Here is an 8,384-nt window from a genome sequence, read left to right as displayed (position 1 = left end):
GGAAGACCTGCAAGGTTCCTGGAGCTCCAGCCACTGCTCCCTATTCCAGGAAGAAAACTTGGAAACGATGTTTCTGCAGTCAGCAAAGGAATCATAGCAACAACCAGGGAGAGCAACTCAGCAACCAGAGAGAGGGCCAAGTGAGGGAGCCTCAATCTAGATGCTCTTTCTTCCCGCACACCCTTTTAAACTCTGGACTGCTACCAGAAGGTGCAGCCCACAATTGGGGTGGGTCTTCGCACATCTATCAAAGCAAACGGGAGGATACTTCAGGTGAGACTCCCTACTCAGATGACTCTAATTGGTGGCAAACTGACCTTTAATACCAACTATAATAGTGACAGCATGCTACTTACCACAGCATCCTTGACCATAGCTCCGAGTCTAGGAAAAGCTTGTCAAGATTGTAGCAGAGCCTCAGTCTGTTCTCTCTGAGCCTGTGACCAGCGGGGGTGTGGGGGTGGGGGCTCTACTTCTGGGAATATCTTGTTAAGAGTGTTTGGAGTGTAGCAGGGCTTCCATCTATTTTTCTAAGCATGTCGGGAGGAGGACGTGCTCATCCACGCACACTGCACTCACCTCTGGGGAATCTGAAAACAAGCTTCCAGGGTCTGCTTTTGCCTTCTACTGTGTTTTGAGAGAAAGCCTCTGTTGCTTCGTGTAAGTCAGGCTACCTGGCCTGGAGTTTCCCCTGACTCAGCTTCCCATTTTCTGTAGGCACACTGGAATTGCAAACACCCAGGCTACTGAGTCTGGCTTTACTGAATCTGGCTTTGGTGCATGCTCTGCAGTTCCAAACTCTGGTCTTCAGACTCACGCAGCACTGAACCTTCGCCACAGCCAGGATCTTAGTCTTCCGCAGACAGAACCCCCCACTCCCACCCCTACCCCTACCCCCACCCCTACCCAGCCCCAAGCCGATGTCTTGACTCCTACGCTGCCTGTAAAGACAGTGGGAGGTTCACATCTCCACTTTTGTATCTCATCCTGGACTCCTCTGTTTTGCAGGATCCTCTGCGTTCATTCCTGGCCTCTCTTTTGATCCTCAGTCCAAACTGTGTCTGAAATCGGGATGGTGCTCTATTAATAAGTGCTTAGTTTAGAATGCTATTTTTCTTACACGAGACCAAAATAGCATTAAATATTTTGTAACAGTTTAAACCGGATTTAGACAAAACATACAGTTTTCTCCTAAATGCCAATGGCTTCAAAGGGTATTTTTAAAGTTTCTATTTGGAGGCTTATAAGTCAGAAATCTGTAAAATTGTGTGCAACTGTTGTAAAGCATACTTCTCGCTAAACCAATTTGGCCATTATAGAATGTTAGGGAATTACAGCAATACACCAAGAAGAACACAAAATCCACTGCAATCTTACTGTTATGAAATAATACTAGTTAACTTATCGAAGACAGAATGTCTATATGAACTTCTTGTGGGGATAGGGGTGGGGATGTACGCAGTATGTGTATGTGGTGTTTGTGGGATGTGGGATATATGTAGGAATACATGTGTGTATGTGGTGTGTATGTAGTGTGTGTGTGTGTGTGTGTGTGATGTGTGTGTCTATGTAGGGTGTGTGTATGGCATGTATGTGTGTGGTGTGACATGGGTGGTGGGTGGGTGGGTGGGTGGGATGGAGGATGTGGGATGTTGGGTAGTGTGTGTATATGGGATGGGGGGCATCTGTGTGTTCAACATGACAAGTTTCTGCATACATTTCCCAGACAAACTCTGGTATTATATTTATTGGCTTTTCCTTTAAGATGTAAATAAAAGCCATAATGCCAAGAATATCAAATAATACTAATATGCATTTATAGCAACACATTTGATACTCTTAGATGCAGATAAAGAGATTGTTAGATCTGCACTTTGAAGCTTTTCATGTAATAAAAACAACATAAAAAATGACAACTCCTTTATACTGTTTTGACTGTTTTCCCCCGCTTTGAATCATATGACCACATGCTCTGGAAGCTTGGAAGAAAAAATGAAATCAATTTTATGAGAGGTCAGGTCACAAGGAAAACAAACAAAGAATTCTACAATGCTCTGTCACATTTCACACTGTCACGCTTACAGCTTCACCCCAAATCAGGGGGGAGGGGCAATCTATGGTGTCTCCAGACAGAGAATGTGCAGAGTCAAAAGACTCTGCCACCAGTCTAACTCTCAAATAGAGGTGCCCAGTAACAGAACCCGAGGAGAGCAAGGGGCTCAGCCACCATCAGGGAACAGGCCAGGGAGAGAAAGGCATGGCTTCCTCTGTCTCCTAGAAAGAAAAGCCACTCAACTGAGATTAAACATTTTTGTAAATAACTGTTTCTTAGAGGGCAAAAGGGAAAAGATAAAAGTCCTCACTTAAAAACTATATAGTCACATGTGGTATACTATAGAATGCATTAGTTAATACAGTGGTGGGCATATTATTTTACTAACGGATACACAGCTTTAGAGGGGTTAATAAACATGTATGTGTATTTGTGTTAAAGAAATGTTCATGCACACATGCACCCTGGAAGCCAGTCTCAAGGGAGGAATGTAGCAGCCCCATCTTTGGGAATGTTATCTAAGAATACCTTCTCTCAAAATCACTTCTCCACTGGAACACTACTAGGAATTTTATCAAGTGGTAGAGAGTCATAGTGTCCCCGGAAAACACACTTTTCAATTGCACGCTGTGCATACCTGTCTCTGTGACAGCTCGGCTAATTACAGAGTGAGGCCTGGAGAAGAAGGAGGAACTCATGTTGCCATGCTCAACGACACCCTATTTCTCGTCTCATTCATCATGCAAGAGTATTGTTCTGAGGACTGGGATGGGAACAGAGATCATTAAGACATGGCCTAGGGCTGGAAATCAAGCTCAGTGGTGGAGTGCTTCCTTCCACACAGGGGCAAGGCTCTGGGTTTAATCCCAAAACTCAAAGCAAAACAAAACAAAACAAAACCATGGCACAGATGATAATTAATAATTCAAGGAAAAGTGAGCCACTACTGCAAGGGAGAGCCAAGTGCTTCAGGAGCGGGGAGAATGTGGCTGGCAAACTTAACCGCAGATGTCAGGGAGGCTTGGGTGCTGTGAGGAGATATCCTCAGATAAGATGATACTGGGTAGTTCAGGAGGAGGAGTCAGATATGCCTGTGGAAGTGCAGGAAGTATTTTCTCGGTAAAAAAAAAAAAAAAAGCAAATTATTAAAATTGGCAAGGTCCTCCTGTCAGCTCACACTGATAGACAGAAGTGCAGGTAGGACTAAAAACTTGACCAATGGCATTCCGATATTCTGGGATATGATGTTAAGAGTATTTATAGTTGGTCTATAAGAGAGTTAGCCCCACTTCCTATTTAATCCATGAAGAAACTGAGGCATGGAGAAGTCCAAAATTGCAATGCATTTCCAGTGTCTGGTGCATCACCCTGCAACCATAGTAACAAAGCCCATGAGGCTGCTCAATAGCTCAGCTGTTGAAAGCGCTTGCCTCATAACTGGGCAGACTAGTTTAGATTCCCCAGAGCCCACATAAAAATATGAGCAGTGTTGAATGCCCAGAAGGACTATGCTAGGGAGACAGGGGTAGGAGGGTTTCCAAAAGTTTACAGGCCAGCCAGAGTGGTCTATGTGGTAAAGGTCCAAGCCAAGGAAAGACCCTCTCTCAAAACAGATTATCTAAAGGCTGACATTCAAGATTATGCAAGCCTGCTCACTCACACACATATACATAGTTTATTTTTTTTCAACATAGTATTTTTATTGTTTCTCTGGGAGTTTCATACCATGTACTCAGGTCATTTTCACTTCTCAGTCCTTCTGCCTTCCCCTATGACATCTCTCCCCAGGGAAGAAAAAATTAAAATTAAAAAAGAAGTTCCAGGTGTATTATCTATGTACTCACTGGAACATGGTCAAACTCTCAGTGGTCTGCTCCTTAAATAAAACTGAGTCGTTCTCCTCCTGTACCTCCACCAAAAGCCATTGATTGTGGAGAGCTGCATCAGCATTCCTGTCACATTTTTTAAGAGTTCTCTTCAGTGGCTTCTTGTCTAGGTTGTTACATTTTTAGGGTGGTGGGGTCGGGGTAGGGGTTATCACAGAAGCCTTCCATGTCGCTCCCTGTCAACTCACACAGTTTACTTTTAAAATGCAGTCTGTAGTATTTGATTTTTAAATTATATTTATTTAGTGTGTGCGTGTGTGTCACAGTGCACGTGTTATCAGAGGGCAGCTTGCAGGAGTCAGTTCCCTCCTTCCACAGTGAGTATGGAACATCAAACCCATGTTCAGATGCCTTTGTGTGCTGAACCATCTCGCTGACCTCTTACAATGCTTTTCTCTATGATCATGCATGTTAAGAAGTGTGATACAAAAGGGCCTGTAAGACTTGGTGATGCTGTTGTTGGTTCTTTAAATCAATTAACTTGAAAACTTGCTCTGGAGCTCACCCTGGGAGCTGCAACTGCATTATAACAGGCCCTGGAGTTTGTGTGCCTCGAGTCCCTGGAGCTGGCCCTGGGTGCTCCGGCAATGCAAAAGCTCAAATCTTGATTCTATACTATTCAATTTTGTTTTGGGGTTGGCAGTTAATTCCAGGGCCTCCAGGCTAAATACAGAAACTACCATTGAGTGCCCACCTGCCTGTATATTTTTTGTTAGTCCTGGCTAAAGTTTAAGTTAACCTTGGGAAACTTTGCTAAGTTTCTACTTTATCATCTAAGCATAGAAATATTAATCCTGCCTGGCAAGGTTGCTGGGATGGATTGGAGCTCAACTACAAATAAAGTGCCTGCCTCGTAGTCAGTACCCAGGATGGCTACAAGTGCGACTTTCTAGGTTAGTTTCTAATCTGTGTTATACTTTATTTGTTTATCGGTTCATTAAGAATTTCTACAATGTGCTTTGATTCACCTCCTCTCCTCCGACTCTCCCTAAATCTATAATTATGCTGTTGGATAGACTTTCAAGCGTGTGCAACTTTGAATATGTCCTATAGTGTCTAACTTTCTCAAACTGTAAACAGTAAAACTGTAGAACCGTGCTGTAGAAATGGACACCTTCAGCTCAGCTGACTTCTATCCATAGAAACAGCACCATGTATTTAATAACGAATGTCAGAATGGGGTTAAAGCAATCTATTGCACAGTAGTACAACTGGGTTTAAATAAATCTGTTTGTATTTAATTCTTGCCACTTTCTGACAGAATGAGCAGTTTTATTAGAATGTAATCAGCAAGCGGACTTTTTTTCCTAAGTATTTTCTCCATCTCTATGGCCCAGGCCCCCAGAATCTCAATGACTCTTGTGCAGGTCTTAGCAGACAGCACTGAATTTTATGTGTGGTTGTTACTGCATTTTTCACCTGTGGGAAACTGATCCGATAGAACAATAGATTTTGAGTTACAACCTGCAGAGAGTTATAGAAACAAAAGCAAAAACCCAGATAACTTGTCAAAGCAAACAGTATCTTTAGAGAAGCTATTGCTTCGTCTCCAGACAGAGCCAGCTGCTGTGCTTTAAGACCGTTCCACATTCAACGGAAGGCGCTGCTATGAATCTTGGTAAAATGGATGCTCCTGAGCTTTTAAAAGCATCTGCATGCCCTGAACATCCTGCCCCATCTCCATTCCCCAGTGATCGTCTCATTAGAGGCTTGAGACAAGTGAGTTAATGGAGTCCGTGATCTCCATTCTGGTTTTCTTCCACATGGGTCTCCTAAGACTATTAATTTGTGCATTCTATTTCAATAGAGACTTGAACATAAAAAAAATGTCAAGTTGTTACCCACATGAATTCTATCACTTATTAGAGACATCTCGGTGGTCAAGTCCCCCTTCACTTGCAAGGCTAGCACCTGGCGAGTTCTGACTTTTTCTGGGGGGGGGGATCCCCAATGGAAATTCAAGGCTTGGGAATTTCTCCTTGCAAATCTGAACCTGATGGTAAAGCTACCTTTACACCTCAGTTGAGACAAGTTTCATCCTGTCTGGTTATAGATATCAGTTAACAGTCCAATAGGTCTGGACTGTTACAAAATCACTCATAGAATGTCCCAAGACAATTAAAAAGAGAAAAATGTGTGTGTGTGTGTGTGTGTGTGTGTGTGTGTGTGAGAGAGAGAGAGAGAGAGAGAGAGAGAGAGAGAGAGAGAGAGAATTTCTTAATGAGGGAGGGGGCTAGTCTTCAGTCCTTTACAGAATAAACTTGAAGTTTGCTGTACTGTATCTACTCTCAGAAGACAACCAGGATGGAAGAACTTAGAACCCACTGACCCCCTTCTTTGCTCTACAGCCCTGCAGGGGTAGCAATTTCAAACCAAGTGGTGGCCCTAGAGAATCTACATCAGAACTCGGATTAGGAGCCTGGAGAATGATTCTGTTGACCAGAAACTTGGGGGTATCCTTGCTCAAGCACCCTTCTCTCCTCATGCGGGTGGCCAGTCTCTGCTATTTGTTCAACTATGTCCCCCTGAGGTGCCCTCTTTGTGACTCAAGTTGGAAGATGGAGGAAGAATGGCCACTTAGGCAGGGGCCCAAAGTAACTTGTCGCCATTTAAAACAAAAACAAAACAAAACAAAAAACCCTCTTCCTTGATATTTTCTTGACTGAGCAACATGACACCCCTCTGAGTTCCAGACTCCGTCCATAGTGTGACTTGAAGACTCCTCTCTCTTCAGGAAAGTTCTATTGGGGGTGATTGCTGTCTACTGGAGGCAAAGGTGGAAGGTGCCCAAACTAAAGAGATTTTTGAAGCCTCTTCATTTGTTCAAAGGGATCTCTCTTGTAAGTAGGAGAGCTTTCTTTCCTCTGTTCTGCCCCTGTTTCCCCATATTTTCTCATTCTTTGTGGTTTGAATGAACTGTCAGCATGGGCTTAGGTGTTTCATCATTTGCCCCAGCTGCTGAGACTGTTTGGGGGAGGATATGGAATGTTTGGGAGGTAGGGGTCTGGCTGGAGGAAGTGAATCATGGGTAGGTTTATAGCCAGGCCTGTTTGCTATCTCCTATCTGTTTTCCCCCTACTCCCCATCCCTCCCCGCTCCCACATTCCTAGCCCCAACTCCCTCCAGCCTGTCACAGTGCCTTCCTCTCTGTGATGGTCTATATCCACGTGTGAACCCAAAATACACCCATCCTCCCTCAAGTTGCTTCATCAGCTCTTTGGTCAGAGTACCAGGAAAAGTAACAGATCTAAAACCTCAGTGCGGGCAGTGTCTTCCAGAGCCGCACTTGCAGCTTCCTACATCTGCACACTTCTTTCCACCGTGCAAGAAAGCACGGTGATAGTTCTCGTCTCTCTTCTAAGCATGCTCACTGGCTGACACTCTGGCTTAAGGGTCTGTTACTGACCATGCAGATGCCTGTCCGTGTGTCTGACCTCCATGCTGGCTCAACTCAACTGCTGTGGCCTTTTTGGTCCTTTTCCCCTTTCTCCTCCTCTGGGGAGCTACTGAGGTTTGCAGCTTGCCTGCCCTGGGATTTTTCTTTTAAACTCTAAAAAACTTTTATACTCTACAAAAAAAAAAAAATTGTCCTTGGGCTTCTGATTTTAACCATTTCTAAACTCAATTTATTGAAGAGACTAAGCTCCCCAGAAGGGTCCCTGATGTTTCAGGACTAGCTGAATGACTTCTCTCTGTGAAACCTCTCCATACACAGGAAGGCAGCTGCCTGGCTTCCGTCAGGCATTCTCTTCTTTCTTCCTTCGGGCAGCCATACAAGTTACATGTGTCTCAAGTTTTTGTTATTTTGTTTGTTTGTTAAATCTCAGTGAAGAATAAATGAGAGGGAAATGGCCTCAGTGCACTTGGTGGTGGATCTTGTGTCCCCTTCTGGACCTCATGTGGGCCTCCTCCATCTTTCCTACTTGCTGCAGCCTCATGCCTCTCCTCTGTCCCTCCACAGTGTCCAGCATGCTCCTGCCTATAGTCTTTAGACATGTTCTCTGCTGTGTCTGGAAGGCTGTTTTGCATATGCCTGCACTCTCCCCAGCCCCCCCCCCCAGCCATCTTCACATCTTCACTACATTCTGAAGGGAAGCTATCGCTGATTCCCTCCCCCTCCCCCAAATAACATCTCACAGACAGTCTCCCTATACTCTTCCCCTCTTCTCAGCTTTATATTTTAACGTTCATTACCATCTAATGTAGTGTTAGAACAAAGTAAACAGGCAAGCCTGGGGCGGTCTCACATTTTAGTGCAGATTTAGCAAACTGTATCCTAGCTTGGCATGCAGACAAACTAACATCTAACTTAGTATTGGTGTTTTGTTTTGTTTTGTGGAGCCTTGTGTTTCAGCCAATCATAGACACCATCTGATCATACATAAGCACATTCAGAGAGAGAGAGAGAGAGAGAGAGAAAGAGAGAGAGAGAGAGAGAGAGAGGA

Source organism: Mus caroli, chromosome 13, assembly GCF_900094665.2.
Source record: "Mus caroli chromosome 13, CAROLI_EIJ_v1.1, whole genome shotgun sequence".
NCBI classification, from domain to species: Eukaryota; Metazoa; Chordata; class Mammalia; order Rodentia; family Muridae; genus Mus; species Mus caroli.
The sequence above is the reverse complement of the archived record's forward strand: the minus strand, read 5'-3'. Positions refer to the sequence as shown.